Raw genomic sequence first — 24991 nt, 5'->3', positions numbered from 1 at the left:
TATAATGCCATAAATTACAGATAATTTAAAGAAACAGAAGACTTTTTTAAGTTTAACGAAACACTCAAGAGTTAATACTATTGCAAACTGTAGCTCCTTGAAAACCCATATGCTTAGTTCTGAGAAACAGTATATATATACACATATATACATATATGTATATATATAATATGTTGACAAGTGGGATTACATGGAACTAGAGTTCCTGGATTCAAAGGAAACAGAATAGACACCTGGAAGCAAGAAAACTTTGAACTATTTATATCTGAGACATTATTAAAATCTCAAAATTGTAGAGAACTCAAACAACACCACCAAAAATAAAAGGTTTGAATAGAAATTTCTCAAAAGAAGATGCACAAATGGCCAACACCACTAATTTCCTTTTAAAAGTCAAATGTCATTAATCTTTATGATAAAGCAGATAAAAACTACAAGATATCACCTCTCTACATTTCTAAAGGTTATTATCAAAAATAAAAATGATAATTGAGATTTTAAATATTGTCTAACAAAGAAATGATAAATGTCCAAGGTAATAGATATGCCAATTAACTCTGATCTGACCAGCACATTAGAATGCCAGACTTTACCACATGTACAATTAGACTAATCCAATTAAAAACAAAAACATTATAAATACTACCTGAATGAGTTAATGATGTGGGGAGCAGTTCATGGAGCTCGATCTCAGGGCCTGGGTGCTCTCTCTGAGCTCTTTTGTTCAGGGATAGTGCCCAGCACTTTGAGCCACTGTGCCACTTCCAGTTTTTTGAGTAGTTAATTGGAGATAACAGTCTCACTTGAACTTTTCTGCCTGGGCTAGCATCGAACTACAATCCTCAGATATCAGCCTCCTGAGTAGCTCAGAGTACAGGCTTGAGCCACCAGTGGTTGTCCGAGTTAATGATTTTTTAAGCATTAGATCTTTTAGTATTGAGACTTTGGACGTGTGATGGTTCCATCTTTGCAACATTGTGAAAGCACAATTGTACAACTATCCTTCTCAACTTTAGTGTAGCATTCAGCAAATTACATGAAATATTTAATACTTTACTGTTGAATAGGGCTTCTGTTAGTTTTTCCCAATTATAGGCTAATATAAATATTGAAAGCACATTTAAGGTATGCTATCTAAGCTCTGATGTTTGGTATGTTAGATTTACTAAATGCATTTTTCTTACAGTAACACATAAGCCCATCAAAGACATAGTAAAGTCAAAAAAGCCTCCAGCTTTTATATCAGTTTATTATTGAGGCCTCAAAATAAAACCTTACAAATACACCTGTCCAATTGTAGCAGCTTGGCAGAAAATTCGTTTTCTACAAACTTTTTACAACCCTTTTACATCCATTAACTTTTAATCCTATTTTTTGCCTCTTTTTCAGTCTGAAACAACCAACCATCATATTTTAGAACAAAAATTCTCTCTTTTTTTGTTTTGTTTTTATTTTTGTTGTTCTCTTTTTTCTTAATGAAAAAACATTTTTACCTTTTATACTTTTGCCTACTAAAAACACACCAAACTTCCCTGTAAAAACTCTATGCATTTATTTCCCTTCTGTTTTTTTAATTTAATTTTATTGTCAAGGTGATATACAGAGGGGTTACAGTTACATATGTAAGGTAGTGAGTAGATTTCTTGTCAAACTTGTTTCCCCTGTCATTTTTCTCCTATCTTCTCTCCACCCAGCCTCCCCTCCCGAGTTGTACAATTAATTTCTAAAATATTGTCTTATGAGTATCGCTGTTGCATTGGTTCGCCCTTCATCCTTTGTCTTGCCATATTGATGTTCCCTTTCCATTCCCTAACTCAGATAAATGTACACACAATACCAAGGGTACCAATATCAAATACAGTGACAACAGGGGCTAAACCGTAGGAAGAAAAGAAAAAGAAAAAAGAAATAATTTCACATAGTACATTAAAAATAACAACAACAATGTAAAAATCTCTTGTTTCCATATCTTGGAGTTCATTTCACTTAGCATCATCTTATATGATCATATGTACATAGCTATTGCGCTATTGCACTCCTCTGCTAGGACTATCCTAGACATACACTAATTATTACCAGTGAAGGAAACCCTAAAATCTTATGTTTCTTGGGGTCTGGCTCACTTCACTTAATACAATTTTTTTCCAAGTCTTTCCATTTCCTTACAAATGGGGCAATGTCATTCTTCTGACAGAAGCATAGAACTCAAAATATTAAGTCCCCAAAAATCCTCAAAGAAACAACTGTACCATTAATAAGTGAGCTAAAAAATTAAAGAGAGACTTCTCTGAAGAGGAAATAAGAATGGCCAGTAGACACATGAAAAATTGCTCAACATCTCTGGCCATTAAAAAAAATGCAAATCAATGGGGCTGGGGGTATGGCCTAGTGGCAAGAGTGCTCGCCTCATACATGAAGCCCTGGGTTCAATTCCCCAGCACCACATATACAGAAAACGGCCAGAAGTGGCGCTGTGGCTCAAGTGGCAGAGTGCTAACCTTGAACAAAAAAAAAAAAAAAAGAAGCCAGGGACAGTGCTCAGGCCCTGAGTCCAAGCCCCAGGACTGGCAAAAAAAAAAAAAAAAAAAAAGGCAAATCAAAACAACTGCACCCCAGTTAGAATGGCCATTAAGAAGAAAATTAATAATAATTTAAAAAAAAAACAGATGCTGCTAGAGATGTGGCCAAAAAGGAATGCTGCTACCCTATTGGTGGGAATGTAAGCTTGGAAAGCAGTATGGAGGTTCCTCAAAAGACTAAATATAGAGCTTCCCTACGACCCAGCAACTCCACTTCTGGGCATTTACCCAAAGGATCACAAACAAGGCCATATTAAGCTACCCGCACAACCATGATCACTGTAGTATTATTTGCCATAGCTAAAATATGGGACCACCCTAGATGCCCCTCAGTAGATGAATGGATCAAGAAAATGTGGTATGTTTCCCTTGTAGTTTTAATAAGAGAGAGAGAGACAGAGAGAGAGAGAGAGAGACTATACTCTTGCCTATCAATAAATGTTCTTTTATAGAGAAAACTAGAATGTAGAATACTGTCACCTATCAGCATTCTGTATGAGCAGCTTAGCAAATTTATGAATATGCCATCTCTATAACGTCGTAGAGATAAATGCTTCTTCAAGTGTTTTATTATGCCAAAAGAATACATTTCTTGGGGCTGGGGATAGAGCCTAGTGGCAAGAGTGCCTGCCTCGGATACACGAGGCCCTAGGTTCGATTCCCCAGCACCACATATACAGAAAACGGCCAGAAGCGGCGCTGTGGCTCAAGTGGCAGAGTGCTAGCCTTGAGCGGGAAGAAGCCAGGGACAGTGCTCAGGCCCTGAGTCCAAGGCCCAGGACTGGCCAAAAAAAAAAAAAAGAATACATTTCTTAACAAACTCACATATCTTTAGCTTCTTTATGTTATGTGAAATGTATTCAGAATATATCAGCTTAAACTTACGTTTAATCTGGCTAATATTCCAGTATGTTATGTTACTTAGAATTCCATGATCAACTGGTATCATTTAGCATTAACTGCAAGATTTTAAGATACCAACATTATTTTGAAAAGTGGTGTTAATGATTAGTGTTGAAAAGATTATTCATAAACTCTTAAATCTATAAAAATTCATTTGGTTTTAAACAATTCCCAAGTTTCTCAGGAAATTTTTGTGATAACAACCAGACACCCATGGCTCACACTTGTAATCATAGCTACTAGGTTCTCTTGTTTCCAGTAACCTTACCCTACCCCCCAGAATTCTCCAAAATTCCTCAGTTTAAGAATCTTTATTTTTTTGCTCACTTAAAAGAATAAATATCTAGTTTACTACTACATGAGTGAGGGTTGTGAATGCTAGTATTTATTAGAAAATAATTCTTAAGTAGACTTCCAACCAGGTTTGCTCTTATTCTCACTCACATTTTAATTCCAAAAGCATAGTTGTAGTGAGGCATGGTGGTACGTACCTATAATCTCAGCACAAAAGGGGCTGAGGCATGGTCATGAGACCTACACCAGCCAGAGCTGAGCTCAAGGACAGTACCTCGGCCCTGAATTCAACATAAATAAGTCTGCATATGCTCAATCCACACACAATTTTTTTCTTTGTTTTTATTGTCAAAGTGATGTACAGAGAGGTTACAGTTTCATACGTTAGGCATTGGATACATTTTTTGTACTGTTTGTTACCTCCTCCCTCATTCCCCCCTCCCCAGTCCCCTTTTCCCTCTCCCCCCATGAGTTGTTAGGTTGGTTTACACCAAATAGTTTTGCAAGTATTGCTTTTGTAGTCATTTGTCTTCTTATCCTTTGTCTCTCGATTTTGTTATTCCCTTTCACTTTCATAGTTCTAATACCAGTATACATAGTTTCGAATGTACTCTAATAAGATACAGTGATAGTGCAGGTACACCACAGGAAGAGGATACAAGAGGATCATCAACAATAGAAGCTACAGTTTCACATGGCATGTTAAAAGTAATTACAACAGTCGTTGTCGTTGATATAACAGTCGTTTCCATAACATGCAGTTCATTTCACTTAGCATCATCTTATGTGTTCATAAGGGCATAGCTATTGGGCTCTTCTGATCCTCTGTTGTGACTAGCCTAACCCTGTGCTAATTATTCCCTATGAGGGAGACCATAGAGTCCATGTTTCTTTGGGTCTGGCTCACTTCACTTAGTATAATTTTTTCCAAGTCCTTCCATTTCCTTACAAATGGGACAATGTCATTTTCTGATAGAGGCATAAAATTCCATTGTGTATATATACCACATTTTCCGGGCTGGGATGTAGCTCAGTGGCAAAGCGCTTGCCTAGCAAGTGCAACATCCTGGGTTCGATTCCCAGTACCAAAAAAGAAAACACAAAAAAATACAGTTAAAAAAAAAAACCCCAACCACATTTTCCTGATCCATTCGTCTACTGAGGGGCATCTGGGTTGGTTCCATATTTTACCTATGACAGATTGTGCTGCGATTTCTTTTATGGCCAGTGATGTAGAGCACTTTTTCATATGTCTCTTGGCCATTCTCATTTCCTCATCAGAGAAGTCTCTTTGTAGGTCTTTAGCCCACTTGATGAGTGGGCTATTAGTTCTTTGCGGTTTTGTCCAAGGCTATCTACAAATTCAATGCAATACCCATTAATAACACTACCAACAAAAAAAGAAAGAAAGAAAGAAAGAAAAATAGAAAGGAATTGTAATTTAATTTTTTAATTTTTGCAGTTTCATATTGCCTCTTTTGCCAAATGTTTTTCACCCTATGAGCTAGCTATATAGAATTCAGTTTTACTGTTATTAATCTCCAGCATGTGAAACACTAGAACTGGTTTATTCTGCAAGTTTCTTTCCTAACACGCCCACCACTAACATTTCCATAGTTAAAGAAAGCTTAATCTTGTCCATTTGAAATGACTTTTTCATTTCTGAATTAAAACTGAGACAATTTAAGCCTTAGACTAAAATCTTACCTACATTCTTTCTCTTCTCTTTCTTGTTTTTTCTCTTTGGTACCCCATACTTGGACAACACAATCATAAGTTGTTCAAGCCCTTTTCTTTCCTTATGGCCCATATTTATTGTACGTTTGGTTTTCAGCATATTGTCTTGTAAGTATTGCTGTTGCATTGGTTCACCTTTTGCCCTTTGTTTCTCCATTTCTATGTTCCCCTGCTCTAGTTCCAATAAACTTATGAACATTATATAAATGTGGTTCTTAGAGCACCTTTATATGTACTGATAAGATCAATTGACAAAGCATGTTTGTGGAGAAAGCAAGGCTGCTTCAAATGTGGAACAGGGTACAGATGTAGCAATACTTTGAACATCTCTGGAAAGGACATATGAAATGATACTGAGAGAGATTTTTGACATTTTAGATCTTTCGAATGTTGTGCCCTGAATAACCTGCTCAGAAATAAATACAAGATAATTATAAGGCATATAAAATTTGGCTTCTTCTATCCTGCTAGGCTCCAGATCACCTGGTTTTCAGCCAGACAGAAAGTATGTCTTTGTGCAGAGCCATCCCATTTCCATTCTCTGCTTCCTGACCTGCTACTCTCTCTTACAGGACTTTCCTGGTGGTTACAAGACGCAGCCAACCTGTTCGAATATTTTGAAGTTTTTTTCCTCCATTACAGAACATACTTTAGTAGGTAGATGGTCTAAATCTCAAAGTAAAACACATGAGAGTTCAGCTATTTTGCTAGCCTGCCAGACTGTGATAGTGAGATCTTTACTATCCTTTATCTGGATCCCCTTGCCCAAACCAAATCTATATTTTATAGTCTGTTACTTACAAAATTTATCTGTAGGATTATCATACCCAGTAGATAATTCGTAAATAATTATAACTATAAATAGATGAATACAGTTTCAAATGTGAAACACTGTTAATTGTTTCAACACTGTTAAAAGTTTCAAATTTGTTACCAATATTCTTAAAAATAAACAGTAATAACAGCAGCTTCTACCTCCTGATTATTGTATTCAATTGTCACATGCATTTAATAACTTTAATCTATAAAAACATTTTCCAATCTTTGTGTGTCATATCTTACATTTTCAATGAAACTGGGCCAATTATTAGCAACATTTCCCTTAATCTTTATTTTTGAAATTTTCATTATTAAATTCAAGTTAAACATTCTTGTCAGGAATGCTACATTGATGTTGTTTTATACCTTCTAAAACTATCGTATCAAGGGTAATAAATTCTTTTTTTTTCTTTTTTTTTTTGCCAGTCCTGGGCCTTGGACTCAGGGCCTAAGCATTGTTCCTGGCTTCCTTTTGCTCAAAGGCTAGCACTCTGCCACTTGAGCCACAGTGCCACTTCTGGCCATTTTTCATATATGTGGTACTGGGGAATTGAACCCAGGGCTTCATGTATACAAGGCAAGCTCTCTTGCCACTAGGCCATATTCCCTGCCCAAGGGTAATAAATTCTTAATACACTAGACAAGCAAAGTACAATGAAGGCATGAAGTTTGAGTTTTCCATTATAGCTTTGATTTTATACTAGTCAGAAAATATGCATGTGGCTTGGTACTTAAGTTAGACTTGATGTTAGTGAATAGTGGTCCCTTTTAAACCTGTGATTTTTTTCCCAATAATTTGGAGAATTAGTAAGATCCAGTTTTTTACTTTTGAAGCTGAGGACCAGATATTAGTAATTTCTACCTTATAGAATAAGCATAACTGATAGATAAAGATTACTTGAGAAATGAAACATGATTGGAAATAATATACTCAGGGAAGAAACTCTCTTAATATAAATAGTCATACCTAGGCATTTATTGAAAAACATACACATACAGTATTTACACTTGTGCCTGTTATAAATATTAACCTTGTAACACCCCTATTTGTTTGGTACTATTGCTATCTTCATTAAAAGATTAGACAAACTCTTTTTAAGTAATCTGAAATAGACTATCTTCAACATGAAGCTGTTTAGGACCAAATCCCGAAGCCTCAGTGACCTCATTTTTATAATGGCTACTTTGTATCACGATTGCAACTACTATGGTATCTAGTTCTTCACATGTTCCTGGCATAAAGTGAACACCTAATAAATGTTGTTGAATCTATATTAAATTTAAAAACTGATGATAGGATTCACATCTAGCACCACTGTCAGACAGTAGATATAGGAACGTAAGGCTGGGTGCACAGCTGTAATCCCTAATGCTCAGGAGATGAAGACCAGGATAATCAAGTGTGGCAGTCAGCCTTGGTAAAAGGTTACCAAGAGCCTATCTCAGCAAACAAGATACATGCAATACAAACAAACACATGCCTGTGATCCTCGTATACATTTGCTAAACAGGAGAATTGTAGTTTAGACTAGCCGGGACAGCATAAGACCTTATTCAAAAAGTGTTGGCATCATACCTCAGTTGACAAAGCCTACCAAGTGTGAGGAACTGAGTTAAACCCCAGTACCATCAAAAGTGTAATTACTCTTTTATCAATCATTTTTAAATTATTACATGTATTTACTTAGAATATATCAACGGGCATATGAAAGGACAGTGTAATATTGCTGTAGTAGTTAATCATAGTATTCTGAGGGTTGAAGGTACTGACACCCTTCAGCCTCTCGGCTTCTTTGGCAAAGACCTTCTGATGTTTAGAAATTAACAGTAATATTTTTAAGTGACTTGGGAAGTCAGTCTTGAAATAGACTTGTATTCTCCTGTAGTTTTCATCTCAGAGAGAAGAGATACATGCTTCCTGAGACTCAGAAAAGCATAGAGTGTCTGGAGACTTGCTGTTTCTCCCTCTCTGCGAGACCTCACCACACTTGTGATGTTTCCATCAGCTTCTCTCCACAAGGTAGGAACCCTGTTTCCTCTCTAAGGGCTGTTCCTATAGTCACAGCTCTCTTGTCTGTGGACTTAATTTTTTATTACTCATGGAAAGTATTTGATAGCTATAAGTTAACATGCCAACTGTCTCTAAATGTGTTTAAATGTTATCACTAAAGAATATTTTTGTCTCAGAAAAGATAACAGAAAAATATAATAATGCTATCACCTTGAGGTACTACTCTTTATATTTTCCAGTATGCTTTGCATAAAATATTGATAGATATTTCAAATAATCCATAAAACTGTATAACGAGTAATTCTGACTAGAAAATGTAGGATGTCAATGGTTTTTAGCTACTTTTCCAAATGATTGTTGCATTTTTTTTTTTGGCGGGGGAAGGGGTTGATAGCTGTATCATAATCCACTTTAAGGGTATAACATGAACCACAGAACTGTTGTATTGTTTCCAATGTTTTCCTGAAATTAACATAACTTTGGTGAATTTCCTTATACATGAATTTTTGTGTAGATGTCCGTTGACTTTTTAAAGATAGCTCTAAAAGTTAGGATTGCAGAGTCTTCCTAAGCATACTTTCTGTTGAAAGGGTTCACACAAGGAAATAGTGTTGTTCTTCATCATGATAGAGGTATATGTACCCATCTAAAGTAGCATGCCGGGCTGGGGATATAGCCTAGTGGCAAGAGTGCCTGCCTCATATACACGAGGCCCTAGGTTCGATTCCCCAGCACCACATATACAGAAAACGGCCAGAAGCGGCGCTGTGGCTCAAGTGGCAGAGTGCTAGCCTTGAGCGGGAAGAAGCCAGGGACAGTTCTCAGGCCCTGAGTCCAAGGCCCAGGACTGGCCAAAAAAAAAAAAAAAAAAATACAATAAAGTAGCATGCCGACATGTGTAGAAGGCAAATTCACTTGGCCATAGGAGCTAGAGGAGAAGCTTAGTGATAGAGCATTTAGCTACTTTATGCTAATTCAGTATCCAGCAAGGAAAAAATGAATTGATTAAACTTATAGTACACACACACACACACACACACACACACACACACACAAACACACACACACAAATATCTATCAAATCCTACTGAATGAATAGCTTGAAAATTCTGGCTTATTTATTCTTAAAAAAGGAAATTGGTGCATCCCAAGGGTAAATTAGATAAAAAGCCCTACTAATTTACACTCATGCGAGCATGTTTGAGAATTTGAGAGTATTATTTTCTCCACATCTGCGTAGAATTTGGTAGTAACTGTTTTTATTTGTAAATAAGTTTGTTAAAAGTTTGTGACATTTTCTTTTGTGTGATTACTGATATGAATATCTTTTTTGACTTTCATTTCAACTTTGCAGTCTTTTATGAATATTCCACTCATGTCCTAAGCCAAATATTGTACAAGTCTTTCTTGGTTGGATTGATTAGAATCAGTAATCATATTTCAAATATTAAATCTATAAATCATATGTATTAGAATATGCCTTCACATTTTTCTTTTGTTAATACTTAGATTTGATATTTCAGTTTTGCTTTATGTGCCTTTTTTTCAAAATAAGAACAATGCTAATGTTGATTTAATCACACCTCCTATGTTATTTGACGTAACTCCTAGACATATCACTTTTATTGCAATATACTTAAGCATACATCAAACATTACTATTAGCCAAGATTAATGTTGCTTAATTTGCTATTTTCATTTGACTCCTTAAAGACTTTAATCGCTCTAAATTCCTGGTCTTAAAAACATATACTAATTATGTCTATGTATCAAAAACAGAATATTCTGGGGCTGGGGATATGGCCTAGTGGCAAGAGTGCCTGCCTCATATACATGAGGCCCTGGGTTCGATTCCGCAGCACCACATATACAGAAAATGGCCAGAAGTGGCGCTGTAGCTCAAGTGGCAGAGTGCTAGCCTTGAGCAAAAAAGAAACGAGGGACAGTGCTCAGGCCCAGAGTCCAAGCCCCGGGACTGGCCAAAAAAAAAACAAAACAGAATATTCCCAGTGGCTCACACCTGGAATTGTAGCTACTTTATAGGCTGAGATTGGGAGAACTGTAGTTCGGGTCCAGCCAGGCCGAAAGTTTATGAGAGCTCTTTTCAACCACAAGTGAGGCCCACTAGTGCACATCTGTCATCCCAGCTGCACACAAGACTGGGACACAGAGGATCAAAGCAAAATGGGCAAAAATGTCTGTGAGATTCCATCTCAAGGGAAGAACCTTGGCATGGTGGTAGATGTCTATCACCTTGCTAGCATAGGAAATAATAAGAAGTATTTGGGGCTAGAAATTTATCTGGGCAGGAAATGAGGCTGTATCTCAAAAAAACAACTCCTGCAAAATAAGGGCTGGAGATGGTCAGTTGAAGAGTGCCTTTCTTACAAATCCACAACCCTTTTCTAGGTCCTTCCATTTCCTTACATATGGGGCTATGTCATTATTTCTGATAGAGGCATAAAATTACATTGTATATATATACCACATTTTCCTGATCCATTCGTCTACTGAGGGGCATCTTGGTTGGTTCCAAATTCTAGCTATGACAAATTGTGCTGCAATGAACATTATTGTGCTGGTGGCTTTGATATGAGGCCTTTGTCCGTTGAATGGCCAGTAAAGATCTTCTCCCAATCTGGGGGCTTTCTGTTTATCTTGCGAGCTATGTCCTTTGCCATGCAGAAGCTCTGCAGTTTGATGCAGTCCCATTTGTCCAACCTTTCTTTGATTTGTAGCCTTTCTGGGTCTTTGTTAAGGAAGTTCCGTCCTGTGCCTAGGAGCCCAAGTATTTCTCCTGCTCCTTCGATTAGTGTTTTCATGGTGTCTGTTTTGATTTCTAGGTCTTTGATCCATTTGGAATTGATTTTGGTGCAGGGTGATATTTAAGAATCTAGTTTTAGTTTGTTGCATTTGTTGAACCGGCTTTGCCAGCACCATTTGTTAAAGAGGCTATCTTTCTTCGAGACTATTGTTTTAGCTCCTTTATCAAAGATTAAGTAGGCGTAGTGCTGTGGGTTCATTTCTGGGTCTTCAATTCTATTCCACTGGTCTTCAGGCCTGTTCCAATGCCAATACCAAGCTAAGTGAAGTGAGCCAAACCCAAGAAACATGGACTTTATGGTCTCCCTTATAGGGAATAATTAGCACAGGTTGAGGCAAGTCACAGCAGAGGATCACAGGAGACCAATAGCTATACCCTTTTGAACACATAAGATAATACTAAGTGAAATGAACTCCATGTTATGAAAACGATTGTTGTAACTACTTTCAATGTGCCATGTGTAATTGTAGCCTCTATTATTGATGATCTCCTTGTATCACCTTCCTGTGGTTGTACCTACACTTTCTCTGTATCCTATCTGAGTATATTGGAAACTGGGTATACTGGCATTAGAACTAGGAAATTGGAAGGGAATACCAAAATCGAGAGACACAGGGTAAAAAAAGACGAACAACTACAAAAGCAATACTTGCAAAACTGTTTGTTGTAAATGAACTGAACAACTCATGGCGGAGGAAGGAAAGGGGGAGGGGAGAGGGGGGAATGAGGGACGAGGTAACAAACAGTGCAAGAAATGTATCCAATGCCTAATGTATGAAACTGTAACCTCTCTCTAATTCAATTTGATAATAATATGTTAAAAAAAACACAAATCCACAAGCCTACGATTCAAACCCTAGTACTATTTTCTAAATAAAATTTAAAAAACAGAATGTTTAACAAAAAGCCTCACTTTACTTTTTGCTTTGGTAGTTAAATCATCCTCATTAAAAACAGTAAATCTTTATACCATTGTGTAAATGTTGCCTTTCTGTCTTCAAAGGGTAATGTCCTAAATTAAGAGTTATGCAACCTTGCTATCATGAATTTTTACAAACCTTTTATGCAAAACCTTCCATATGTCTTCTCCACAAGTATATCAGTTGTTTTTTTGATTCTGGATTAGATAGAATTTAAAAACACATCTTATTTAAATAATCCAATTAATATCCAATTCATTTTTAAAGCATCAGTTCAGAAAAAGTCAAGCAAGCCCTTCTTGAGGGGTTTCTGTGGAGTTCCATAGTGAATATAGGAGCTCATCACAGAATATTTGGAAAATATTCCATGATAACTAATACCAGAAAGAGAACAGACATGGTCAGGAGTCATCTTTTATTTAAAGAAGACATGGAGACTAAATTAGTATCAAATAGAATTATTGTTACATATAAGACGCATCCCGGAAAATAGTCTGAATCTTTGTCATACCTGTGTGAACCATATTACATTTTACTATTAAGAAATCTTTTAGGTCAAGTCCTTTCATTTTGTGACCTAAAAAAAGAAAAAGTGAAACTTACTCATTCAAAGGTGCACAAATGGTTTGCTCAATAGTCTTTGAAAAAAATTAAAAACCAAGTAGAGGATTCAGAAGAGTTACCTGTAATAATGATACTATATATTTACTTAGTTACAGGTTATTTTGATATAGTGGGATGGCTTTCAAACTGATTATCAAATCTGTCACCTCACATCCTTATTAATAATGGTAACTAGCAATTACTGAGTGCTTGCTATGTATAAGATGAACCTTTACTTGAAATCATTCCTCTCCTAATCTTTGGAATATCTACTTAATGGGAGAAATATTAATATCCCTTTATGGAGGTAATGAATCTGACTTTAATCCAAATAGTCAGATATGCAGTCCTGTTCTTGAGAAAGGAGATTATGTCCCCCAGCTATACTAATTGAAAACTTTTTTTAAAAAATCTGTACATTTGCTCTGTATAAGAGGATGTTTCCAATCTGTCATCTCAGTGTCATAACTTTTGTTGTTGGTGGTGGTCATGGGGATTGAACTCAGGAACTGGGCTCTGTCCCTGAGCTCTTTTGCTCAAGGCTAGCACTCTAGTTTGAGCCACAGCACGACTCCAAGTTTTTGGTGGTTAGTTGGAGATAAGAGTCTCTTGGACTTTCCTGCCCAGGCTGGCTTTGAACCTCAATCCTCAGTCCACAGCCTCTTGAGTAGCTATACAAGCATGAGCCACCAGAGCCTGGTATAATTTCTTTTTGTGAGGACATTTAAGGTTTTTCTTAGCAGCTTGTGAGTACACAATACATTTTTACTATCTATAGTCACCATGCATAGAATAAAGAAACTTTCATACTGATTTCCATCATAGATGTGTTAATTTGCATCCATGCTAACAAGGTACAAGGGTTTCCTTTTCTCCATGCCTTCATCAACACTTCTCTTTTGATAATAACCATCCTGGCATGTGTGAGGGGGAATTACCCTTTGCAAAAGAAAATTCTTAAATGTGATCATCTGCAAGAAGTAGTACTTAATGTTCAGTGGAAGCAGGCAGAGTTACCAGAAGAAGCAAAAGAACTGTAATGGTAAGACTTGGACATGAAACCTAAGTTGGAAAGGTTTATTTAGCATAGCAGATGCCAATAGAAAGTATATTTGAGAGAAGTGAAAAATCAAATTGAGTTATGGAGTGATATGACTCTAACTTGTGCCCTGGTTTCAGAAACCATAGCTCCCCTAAATTCATTCTTCTATTTACCCAAATTATTTTCCTTAAGCAACTTAGAACTGGCTTAAGTTAACTAATTCAGAAATACATATTTTTTTAAGGTTTTTATTATAAAACTGATGTATACACAGAGAGGTTACAGTTTCATACGTTAGGCATTGGATACATTTCTTGTACTGTTTGTTACCTTGTCCCTCATACTCCACTCCCCCCTCCCCCTTTCCCCCCTGAGGTGTTCAATTCACTTACAACAAACAGTTTTGCAAGTATTGCTTTTGTTGTTGTTTCTCTTATTTTACTATTTGTCTCTCAATTTTGGTATTCCCTTTCAATTTCCTAATTCTAATACCAGTACACACTGTTTCCCATACACTCAGATAAGATTACAGAGATAGTGTAGATACAATCACAAAAAGGTGATACACGAACATCATCAATAATAAAAACTACAGATACACATGGGATGTTGAAAGTAATTACAACTGTGATATAACAATCATTTCCATAAAATGGAGTTCATTTCACTTAGCATCATCTTATGTGATCATAAGGGTATAGCTATTGGGCTCTTCTGATCCTCTGCTGTGACTTGCCTAGACCTGTGCTAATTATTCCCAATAAGGGAGACCATAGAGTCCATGTTTCTTTGGGTCTGGCTCACTTCACTTAGTATAATTTTTTCCAAGTCCTTCCATTTCCTTACAAATGGGGCAATGTCATTCTTTCTGATAGAGGCATAAAATTCCATTGTGTATATGTACCACATTTTCCTGATCCATTCGTCTACGGAGGGGCATCTGGGTTGGTTCCAGATTCTCGCTATGACAAATTGCGCTGCAATGAACATTGTTGTGCTGGTGGCTTTACTGTGATTTTGTTTGTGGTTTTTTGGATAAATACCCAAAAGTGGGGTTGCTGGGTCATAGGGGAGTTCTATGTTTAGCCTTCTGAGGAATCTCCATACTGCTTGCCAGAGTGGCTGAACCAGTTTACATTCCCACCAACAATGAAGTAGGGTTCCCTTTTGGCCACATCCCCTCCAACAACTGTTATTGTTAGTTTTCTTGATATATGACATTCTTACTGGGGTGAGGTGGAATCTCAATGTTGTTTTGATTTGCATTTCCTTTATGGCCAGTGATGTAGAGCACTTTTTCATATGTCTCTTGGCCATTCTCATTTCCTCATCAGAGAAGTCTCTTTGTAGGTCTTTAGCCCACTTGATGAGTGGGCTATTAGTTCTTTGCGGTTTTGTTTTAGAGGAAGGAAATTTTTTTAGTTCTGCATATATTTTAGATATGACGCCTTTGTCCCTTGAATGGCCGGTAAAGATCTTCTCCCAGCCTGTGGGCTTTCTGTTTATCTTGCAAGCTATGTCCTTTGCCGTGCAGAAGCTCTGCAGTTTGATGCAGTCTCATTTGTCCAACCTTTCTTTGGTTTGTAGCCTTTGTGGGTCTTTGTTAAGGAAGTTCCGTCCTGTGCCAAGGAGCCCAAGTGTTTCTCCTACTCCTTCTTTTAGTGTTTTCAGGGTGTCTGTTTTGATTTCAAGGTCTTTAATCCATTTGGAATTGATTTTGGTGCAGGGTGATATAGAAGGATCTAGTTTTAGTTTGTTGCATGTGTTGAGCCAGTTTTTCCAGCACAATTTGTTAAAGAGGCTATCTTTCTTCCAAACTATTGTCTTATCCCCTTTATCAAAGATTAAGTAGGCAGAGTTCTGTGGGTTCATTCCCGGGTCTTCAATTCTGTTCCATTGGTCTTCAGGCCTGTTCCCGTGCCAATACCAAGCTGTTTTTATTACTATAGCTTTATAATACAGCTTGAAGTTGGGTATTGTAATTCCTCCAGCACTGTTCTTTCTGCTTAGGATTGTTTTTGCTATTCTAGGTCTTTTATTATTCCATATGAATTTCAGAAATACATATTTATCACAATCTTCTCCACGATGACTACTTTTCATAGGTCCTTCAAAGCAACTTTGAATATTCAGTGGCTCTTGCTACTTAGTGTAGCTCCTGAGCATTTTTGTTAGTTGAATATCTCTTGTTTTATTTTGCTTGTTGTTGCTGTTACTGTTGTTTGCTTTTAATTGTCAAGGAGTTTCAGTTACATATATAAGGTAATGAGTACTTTTCTTGTCTAACATTCTAACACCCTCCTTCATTTTTCTCCAACTTATCTTCTTATAAATGATTAGAGAAAGCCAACATTCAAAATAGATTGACTGTTTACTCTAGGTTTTCCTGCTTGTTCCAGTTGATAACAAACTGGTTTGTAGAGTACAAATCCCTTTGTACAACAATTTAAAGACAAAATAAAGTTAGACATGATTACACACACACACACACACACACACAAAATGAAGTTATCAGAGTAGAATAAAAATGTTTTAAAATCAATTTGCAGATATGTAGCAATCACAGTTTTAGCTAGAAGCTTTTCTAGAGTATTGTGACTAATGATTAGGTGCCTATTAAAGGCCACAGGCAAAGCCTCAGGACAAGAGTGATCCTAGCCAGTTGTTTATTCTCCAAAGGTTAGGTTCTCCTAACCATAGTGAAGATTTTTTTTTCTGTTTTTTGTTTTAATACATGAGGGAATCAAATTTGCATCTGATGCTTTATTCCTAGGAGCATCTCAGGATTCAAGCTGCAATGCTAATAAGGTTACCAGCACTGAAAGTCTCCATCTACTGTGTTTAATTTTTTCTCTTTTTTGCTATGCATTTACCTGTGTGAAAATTATGTATAAAAATTACAACTTCGAGAATTTAATCACTACTGAAAATTCTGTTCAATTATATTGAGCATCAATTCAAGTGAGGTAAAATTATTTTTAAGAGAATAAGTTCTCTCTCCCATTTTTATTACAGTTTATTGGGAAATTTGTAGTTAGGAAAGTTCTGATACACTATTGCTTTAAAAATAACCTAGCCTCATACTTGTCAATGTGGACATTGTGACAACCTGGAAGACTTGAATGTTTGGTTAATATGTGTCTCAATTATTTTTTTTTGGGGGGGGGGTGAAAATGTCATTTCAAACCAATTTATTTTCTTGCTTCATGAGAAACAGCATTTTTAAAGCAGTGTAACCAGAGTACAATCACAAATCCTACAGGACATTGAAAAAAAAATCACAGGGCAAAGAATGAATGGGATGGTAAACTGCTAAAATCCCTCTAAAGTAGGAAGTGTGTGTTTCCCGAAGCTAGATTATTGATTGAGGCAATCCATTCATCACTTTAATTACAGAAATGTAATGAGGGGCTGGGAATATATGGCCTAGTGGCAAGAGTGCTTGCCTCCTACACATGAAGCTCTTGGTTCGATTCCCCAGTACCACATATATAGAAAACAGCCAGAAGTGGCGCTGTGGCTCAAGTGGCAGAGTGCTAGCCGTGAGCAAAAAGAAGCCAGGGACAGTGCTCAGGCCCTGAGTCCAAGGCCCAGGACTGGCCAAAAAAAAAAAGAAATAATGAAAACATTTTACTTGAAAATGTGTCTCAATTATTGAAACAGTAATTTCATTTCTCTTTATAAGTATGTTTTCTTCCTTCCTCCTTTCCTCATTTCTCCCTCCCTCCCTTCTTTCCTTCCTTTCACTTTAAGGTGGGGAAGTTACCAGAATTTATTACTCTACCCTTAGAGCCATTCCTTTCTAATAGGATCTGGCTTTTGGCTCCAACTAGCCTAGGGCAATCCTTCTATTTCCACTTTCCTTGTAGCTGTAAAGACATTTTGCCTAGGCTGTCCTTGAACCATTATCCTCCTAATTCCAACCTCCTGAATATTTAGTAGTCACTATACTCAGCTTGCTGGATTTCATTCATCATTCACTTCTTCCTCTTTCTTGCTTACTTTCATTCTTCTTTCCTCCCTCTCTCTCTCTCTTCTTCCTTCCTTCCTTTTCTTTCTTTTCTTTTTTTCTTTCATAAAGACTTCATTCCTTCAATTTGTGGGGATACACATGAGTGCACACACTTTTTAAGCACATAAGAATATGAAATGTAAAAGGACAGAATTAATGAACTAAAATATAAAGTGATCCAACGTACAAAACAATAATGATGACTATGGTAATAAGATGATATATGAATAAGCACCTACCAATAGGGAAAACAGTACCATAGGACTTACCAGTGCCAGCACCATTTTGATTCATATTCTAACTCCCTATTTATAATTGATCTAAACACAATTTTACTAATGAGTAAACTGAATCAATAACAAACTAAATAGTATGTGTTAAATACTGGGTCAGAAAACTGCACTTTTAAAACATGTATCAGGGCTGGGAATATGGCCTACTGGCAAGAGTGCTTGCCTCCTACACATGAAGCTCTCCGTTTGATTCCCCAGCACCACATATATGGAAAACGGCCAGAAGGGGCGCTGTGGCTCAGGTGGCAGAGTGCTAGCCTTGAGCGGGAGGAAGCAAGGGACAGTGCTCAGGCCCTGAGTTCAAGGCCCAGGACTGGCAAAAAAAAACAAACAAACATGTATCACACTTACAGAAACCTAGAATTTATTTTTTTTAAGTTTTTATTATAAAACTGATGTACAGAGAGGTTACAGTTTCACACATTAGGCATTGGATACATTTCTTGTACTGTTTGTTACCTTGTCCCTAATACCCCCATCCCCCCTCCCCCTGCCCCCCCTGAGGTGTTCAGTTCACTTACAACAAACAGTTTTGCAAGTATTGCTTTTGTTGTTGTTTCTCGTATTTTACCCTTTGTCTCTCAATTTTGGTATTCCCTTTCAATTTCCTAATTCTAATACCAGTACACACTGTTTCCCATACACTCAGATAAGATTACAGAGATAGTGTAGATACAATCACAAAAAGGTGATACACGAACATCATCAATAGTAGAAACTACAGATACACATGGGATGTTGAAAGTAGTTACAACTCTGATATAACAATCATTTTCATAAAATGGACTTCATTTCACTTAGCATCATCTTATGGTATCATAAAGGTATAGCTTTGGGCTCTTGTGATCCTCTGTTGTGACTTGCCTAAACCTGTGCTAATTAGTCCCAATAAGGGAGACCATAGAGTCCATGTTTCTTTGTGTCTGGCTCACTTCACTTAGCATAATTTTTCCAAGTCCTTCCATTTCCTTACAAATGGGGCAATGTCATTCTTTCTGATAGAGGCATAAAATTCCATTGTGTATATGTACCACATTTTCCTGATCCATTCATCTACGGAGGGGCATCTGGGTTGGTTCCAGATTCTCGCTATGACAAATTGAGCTGCAATGAACATTGTTGTGCTAGTGGCTTTACTTTGATTTTGTTTGTAGTTTTTTGGATAAATACCCAAAAGTGGGGTTGCTGGGTCATAGGGGAGTTCTATGTTTAGCCTTCTGAGGAATCTCCATACTGCTTGCCAGAGTGGCTGAACCAGTTTACATTCCCACCAACAATGAAGTAGGGTTCCCTTTTGGCCACATCCCCTCCAACAACTGTTATTGTTAGTTTTCTTGATATATGACATTCTTACTGGGGTGAGGTGGAATCTCAATGTTGTTTTGATTTGCATTTCTTTTATGGCCAGTGATGTAGAGCACTTTTTCATATGTCTCTTGGCCATTCTCATTTCCTCATCAGAGAAGTCTCTTTGTAGGTCTTTAGCCCACTTGATGAGTGGGCTATTAGTTCTTTGCGGTTTTGTTTTGGAGGAAGGAAATTTTTTTAGTTCTGCATATATTTTAGATATGAGGCCTTTGTCCCTTGAATGGCCGGTAAAGATCTTCTCCCAGCCTGTGGGCTTTCTGTTTATCTTGCAAGCTATGTCCTTTGCCGTGCAGAAGCTCTGCAGTTTGATGCAGTCCCATTTGTCCAAACTTTCTTTGATTTGTAGCCTTTGTGGGTCTTTGTTAAGGAAGTTCCGTCCTGCGCCAAGGAGCCCAAGTGTTTCTCCTACTCCTTCCTTTAGTGTTTTCAGGGTGTCTGTTTTGATTTCTAGGTCTTTAATCCATTTGGAATTGATTTTGGTGCAGGGTGATATAGAAGGATCTAGTTTAAGTTTGTTGCATGTGTTGAGCCAGTTTTTCCAGCACAATTTGTTAAAGAGGCTATCTTTCTTCCAAACTATTGTCTTAGCCCCTTTATCAAAGATTAAGTAGGTGTAGTTCTGTGGGTTCATTCCCGGGTCTTCAATTCTGTTCCATTGGTCTTTAGACCTGTTCCGGTGCCAATACCAAGCTGTTTTTATTACTATAGCTTTATAATACAGCTTGAAGTTGGGTATTGTAATTCCTCCAGCACTGTTCTTTCTGCTTAGGATTGTTTTTGCTATTCTAGGTCTTTTATTGTTCCATATGAATTTCTGGATTGCTTCCTCTATTTCATCAAAAAATGGTGTTGGGATATTAATGGGTATTGCATTGAATTTGTAGATAGCCTTTGTCAATATTGCCATTTTGATTATATTAATCCTCCCAATCCAGGAGCATGGGAGGTTTTTCGTTTCCTTAGTTCTGACTTAATTTCGTTTTCAAGCTTTTAAAGTTCTCCTCAAAGAGGTCTTTCACTTCTTTGGTTAATGTTGTTCCTAGGTATTTTATGTTTTTGAAGGCTATTGCAAAGGGGGTTGCTTTCCTGATATCAGCCTCGGTCTTCGGGTTGTTAGCATACAGAAAGGCCGTTGATTTTTGAAGGTTTATTTTATATCCTGCAACTTTGCCAAAGTTTTGGATCAGCTCTAGTAGCTTGGGGGTAGAGTCTATGGGATTCTTTAGGATCATGTCATCTGCGAAGAGAGAGAGTTTAACTTCATCTTTACCTACTTGGATCCCCTTTATATTTTGTTCTTGCCTAATTGCTCTGGCTAGGAATTCTAGTACTATGTTGAAGAGCAGGGGAGAGAGTGGACATCCCTGCCTTGTTCCTGATTTTAAAGGGAATGGCTTTAGGTTTTCACCGTTTAGAGTTATGCTTGCTATTGGTTTGTTATAAATTGCCTTGATTATATTCAGGAATGTTCCCTTGAATCCCAGTTTTTCCAGGGCTTTTAGCATAAATGGGTGCTGGATTTTATCAAACGCTTTTTCTGCATCCAGAAATAAAACCATGTGGCTCTTTAGCTTGCTCAGGTTGATGTGGTGGATTACATTAATTGACTTGCGTATATTAAACCAGCTTTGCATCCCTGGGATGAATCCAGTTTGATCGTGGTGTATGATTTTTTTGATTATGTTGAAGTCGATTGGCCAGAATTTTGTTGAGAATTTTTGCGTCTATGTTCATCAGGGAGATCGGTCTATAGTCCTCTTTCCGTGATGAGTCCCTGCCTGGTTTTGGGATGAGGGTTATACTGGCTTCATAGAATGAGTCTGGAAGTGAACATTCTCTTTCAATTTCATTGAAGAGTTTGAGAAATATTGGTGTGAGTTCTGTTTTGAAGGTCTTGTAGAATTCTGCAGTGAATCCTTCTGGACCTGGGCTTTTCTTGGAGGGGAGATCATTTATTGCCGTTTCTATTTCAATACTGGATATGGGTCTGTTTAGGAGTTTTATATCTTCATGGTTCAGTTTGGGGATATGAATTTTTTCTAGGAAATCATCCATTTCTTCCAAGTTCTCGAATTTGTTGGCATAAAGGTTTGCAAAATAGTCCCTTATTATTTTCTGATTTTCGGTTATTTCTGTGGTGATGTTACCTGTTTTATCTCTTATCTTGTTTAATTGAGTGTGCTGCCTTTGTTTTTTGGTCAGGTTTGCCAGCGGTCTGTCTATCTTGTTGATTTTTTCAAAGAACCAACTCTTTGTTTTGTTGATTCTTTTGATGGTTTTTTTCGTCTCTAATTGATTTATTTCTGATTTGATTTTAATTATTTGCTTCCGTCTATTGACTTGGGGTTTGGCTTGTTGTTCTCTCTCAAGGAAATTAAGGTGCTTCCTTAAATTATTGAGTTGCTGTTTCTCCAGTTTGTTGATGTATGCACTCAGAGATATAAATTTTCCTCTGAGTACTGCCTTTGCTGTGTCCCAAAGGAGCTGGTACTTTGTGTCCTCAACTTGGTTGAATTCCATAAACATTTGAATTTCCGTTTTAATTTCTTCAATGACCCTCTGATGGTTCAGCAGTCTGTTGTTTAGTCTCCATGAATTGTAGCAATTTCTGTGGTGGCTGGTTGAGTTGAGCTCTAATTTTATTCCCTTGTGATCTGAGAGAATGCAGGGAATGGTTTTTATACTTCTGAATTTGTACAGATTTTCTTTGTGCCCTAAGATGTGATCTATGTTGGAGAATGTTCCATGTGCTGCCGAAAAGAATGTGTATTCTCTCCTTGCTGGGTGGAATATTCTGTAGATGTCGATTAAGTCTAGTTGGTCTATGCAATTGTTTAGTTCTGTGGTTTCTTTGTTCAGTTTTTGGCGTGTTGATCTGTCCAGAGGTGATAGTGGAGTGTTAAAGTCCCCAACTATCAATGTGTTTGGCTCTATGAGTGATTTTAGAGCCAGTAGTGTTTGTTTGATGAAGTTGGGTGCTCCTGCATTTGGTGTGTAGATATTTAGGATGGTTATATCTTCCTGTAGGAGAGATCCTTTTACTAGTATGTAGTAACCTTCTTTGTCTCTTCTTACCTTTTTTAATTTGAAGTCAATTTTGTCTGATACTAGGATTGCAACTCCAGCCTGCTTATGGGGGCCATTTGCTTGATAGATTTGTTTCCAGCCTTTCACTTTTAGAAGATGTTTATTTTGCTGGATAGATGTGTCTCTTGGAGGCAGCAGAAAGTGGATCTTGATTTTTGATCCAACTTATGAGCCTATTTCGTTTGATTGGAGAATTAAGTCCATTAATGTTGACAGGATTGAGAGATGATCGTTTGTTCCTTTCATTATCACTATCTTGTTTAAAGCTGTGTCTTCCCATTTCTTGATCTGATGTTTACTAATTAGGGTTCATTTCTCTGTCTGTATTGGGATCTTGATTATTTTCCCTGGATAGTACATCTTTAAGGATTTTGTGTAAAGCTGGTTTGGTGGAGATATATTGTTTCAGTTTTTCCTTATTGTGGAAGACTTTTATTTGACCTTCAGCTATGAAGGAGAGTTTGGCTGGGTACAGAATTCTTGGTTGGTAGTTATTTTTATTTAGAGTTTGGTATACTTCATTCCAGGCTCTCCTTGCTTTCATGGTCTCTGCTGAGAAGTCTGGGGTAATTCTGATTGCTTTTACTTTATATGTGATTGTTTTCTTCGCCCTAACAGCTTTGAGTATTTTTTCCTTGCACTCTGCTGAAGCTGTTTTGATCACAATGTGTCGGTGGTATGTCCTATTCTTGTCTGGTCGATTTGGGGTTCTAAATGCTTCTTGTATCTGTATAGGCCTTTCCTTCTGGATATTTGGGAAGTTCTCAGCTAATATTCTGTTAAATAGGTTGCCTATCCCATTAACCTCTTTCTCCAAGTTTTCCTCAATACCTATTACCCTTAAATTGGGCTTCCTGATCGTGTCTTGAATCTCCTGTAGCGATCTGTTTTGTTGATTGGACTGGATTTGTATTGATTTTTGATCTTTCTCCATAGAATCTAAGGAATCTTCAGCTCCCGAAATTCGATCCTCTGCTTCAGTTAGTCGGGACTGTAGGCTAGTTACTTGATTTCGAATCTCTTTTGCTTCTGACTGGTCTTTTCGGATAATTTCCATGTCATTTCTTAGGTCTTGTATGGACTTCTTTACTTCATTAACTTCATTACTTTGGTTTTGAGAGTTGTCTATCAAATCTTTAAGCTGGTTAGCTATCTTTTCATTTGACTCTTGAAGTTCATTTATCTTTCTATTTGTGGATGCCATGAAATTCTCCATTAATTTTTGCTTTGCCTCCTCACGCTCTAGAATAATTGACTGAAGAGATTCGAACTTTTCATTTATCATGTTTATCAGTAGACTTTGTAGAGCATTTTGAGGGTTCTCTTCTATGTCTTTGATTGGCTGCTCTGCTTCCTGCTTGTTTTGAGTGGGAGATAAGACTTCATTGTTTGCCATCCTTCTTGTGTTTCTTCTGCCCATTTGAATTGGGGATGCCAGTCTACCAGCACCTGTGAGCACCGTTTAAGACCCAACGCAGCCCTTATCAAGCAATGTTGTGTAAATCTTACAAGTTCACAATTATGTACAGATACCCTGTATACCTGTCTATAAAATTAGATTTGGTGTTCCTAAAGAATACAATCTCAATATAACAACTGATCCTGCGCCCTGTATTCAGTAGTTACTTATTTACTGTTACAACCCTATACGCAATTCTTGTTTTTATATTAAGATCTTTTAGGACTGGCTTTCTCTATGAACCCCTTTGATTCACTCTTATTAAGCTGGGATACCCTCTATTCAATAACCAGGAGTCATTGGAGACTGGAGGTCCAGGCAGTAAGTCAGGAGGGTAAGTTGGAGGTAGTAAAGAGAATAGAGTAAAATGTATTGGGGAGGGGAGGTGGTGATTTTGGTTTATTTCAGTGACGTGGAAGTGTCGAGAAGAGTAGAATCAGTAGAGAGAATAAGGTTGCAATGATAGATAATGGAGAGTTAGCAGAAAGGAGTGGAGGTGTTCTTCATAGAGAAGTAAGTTTTAAAGAAAGAGAACGCAGAGAGAGAAATAAAGTAAAAGTAGTGGGAGACAGACGCACACAACAGAGAATAATTATTTTAAAAAGAAGATAAAATAAAAAGGAAAAAAAATAAAAGAAATCAGCAAAGGAACAACCCAAACAAACAGAAAATAAAAAAATAACTTGATAAAACAAACTGGTAAAAATAGAAAACATGGGGGAAAAAAAAAGACGTTTCCAAATTGAAACAAAAATTTTTTTTTTTAAAGTTTAAGAAATGTTGAAAAGATAAAGAAAAAAAAATGGAGTCTTCTTTGTTTGGGTCGTGTTTCCCCAATCTCTGGTTTCCTTATGCTGGTCTGCAGTCTATATTCCTGATTTTCTGGGTTTGGCAGAATTCAGCTTGCTCCTCTGTTTGCTGCAGGGCCGCAGCCTTTACAGCCTGCCTTTGAATAGGCTGTGAACTCAGCAGGGAGGGGCGCCTCTGGCCTCTTTTACCCAGCTGAGAGGTGCTTGTCTGTGCAAGGCTTCTGCCTCCTGC

The 24991-nt window shown here is 37.3% G+C and overlaps 1 protein-coding gene across 6 annotated transcripts in view; it reads left to right on the top strand.

Annotated features, from left to right (window-relative positions):
- Mbd5 (methyl-CpG binding domain protein 5) overlaps window positions 1-24991 on the top strand; it is a 352039-nt gene that overhangs the window by 190653 nt on the left and 136395 nt on the right. For all 6 annotated transcript variants that reach the window (XM_048345506.1, XM_048345505.1, XM_048345509.1 and 3 more), the window contains one exon: window positions 8231-8352. The gene's annotated coding sequence lies outside the window, so the exon portion shown is untranslated. The remainder of the gene's footprint in view (window positions 1-8230; window positions 8353-24991) is intronic.

Source organism: Perognathus longimembris, chromosome 4, assembly GCF_023159225.1.
Source record: "Perognathus longimembris pacificus isolate PPM17 chromosome 4, ASM2315922v1, whole genome shotgun sequence".
In the NCBI taxonomy this organism is placed as follows: domain Eukaryota; kingdom Metazoa; phylum Chordata; class Mammalia; order Rodentia; family Heteromyidae; genus Perognathus; species Perognathus longimembris.
This window is presented reverse-complemented; position numbering and strand designations above follow the sequence as displayed.